Source organism: Trachymyrmex cornetzi, unplaced genomic scaffold (genome assembly GCF_001594075.2).
Source record: "Trachymyrmex cornetzi isolate Tcor2-1 unplaced genomic scaffold, Tcor1.1 scaffold576, whole genome shotgun sequence".
Classification (NCBI taxonomy): domain Eukaryota; kingdom Metazoa; phylum Arthropoda; class Insecta; order Hymenoptera; family Formicidae; genus Trachymyrmex; species Trachymyrmex cornetzi.
The window spans coordinates 160,469-161,849 of record NW_017299889.1 but is presented as its reverse complement, the minus strand read 5'-3'; positions in this window follow the sequence as shown (position 1 = coordinate 161,849).

Here is a 1,381-nt window from a genome sequence, read left to right as displayed (position 1 = left end):
AAGGATCTATATGAACATCGAACACAATATCTGTTTTTTGATGGACATGGTCAGTAGGAGAATTGTGTTGTGGATGGTTATAACATATACTGTAATTGATAGAAGATAAATAGATAGAAGATAGATAGATAAAAGAATTTTACATATTCTGTTGCTAGATCTTAATATATATTTTTAATGGCTTTTATTATATCAACACCGAAAAAAAGATAATCTAATTGTGAAGTGAAATTTCCGGTATAACCTCATATTCTAAGCAGAAACTTTTACAAAAAGAATATTCCTCTTCCAATGCACTGGACTATTCATCAAAAATGTATTGGAGATTATTCTAACAGTTTTCCTTTAAGGCGATGCTAAAGCCCCCCTGTTTTACCACATTCCTATTCGGTGGGATTTCTCCGTATTGGATGTACGGATTGCAAAAGTATTATTACTTAAATTATAGTACGCACACAGAGGATGTTTGCTACACTGGATTTTATGAGAAAATCGAAAAAAAATTATAAAATTTACTTATTTTTGGCTCGCACAGCTGTCACCTCGGATATATATTTGCTTGATATAAGAGTTTTAGAGTCCATATCTTGAAAATAAGCGGGCAGCAAACATCACATTATTGAAACGAACGATACCGAATTTGTAGAACTAAGATTGAAAGTCTAGAAAAGATATATTCCCACCGAATAGGAAATACGTGTATACAGATGCTTTGCGGAGACTGGGACTGTCAACAGAGCCGAAATTCCGTGTAGTAGTAGTTGCGCGGTCTTGCGATAGATGGTGCTGGCATATGTTAGATAAGAACAGATGTATGCGTTTGAGTAAGACAGAATGATATATATTATATAATATAATGTAAAAACTAAATCAAAGATGTCGCCACTATTATCGAAATTGGAATTAAAAAAGTCTGTACTATAGACCTTGATTGAGTTGGATAATCGGTTTAGCATCCCCTTAAGGGGATCCTAAAGATCTGTATTACCGACTTAAACACGTATAATTTTTGTATAACGAATACTCTTTTTCTCTTTCACGGATTGGAAAATCCTTTTCCAGGATTAAAGTATATGCATTAATACGTGTTTGTGAAGTAGGGTCTACGCTGAGAATGATGAAAAATTTCGAAATTAATATATTTTTTACCATTTCTTAGTGTAACGTGGCGTCTCAGCTGTCAAGTCGTGACAACATTTGTTTGATATGCTTGCAACCCGAACGTACGAAATAATAGTTCCCAAACACGTAATTTGCACGAACATACAACGTCGAGTTCTTAGAATTAGATTTGGACGCTTTATCGCGACGAATTCGTTGTACGAAAATTGACACGTATGTGTGACTGCGTGTATCATAGGCTGCGTGAGATATTGCTGTG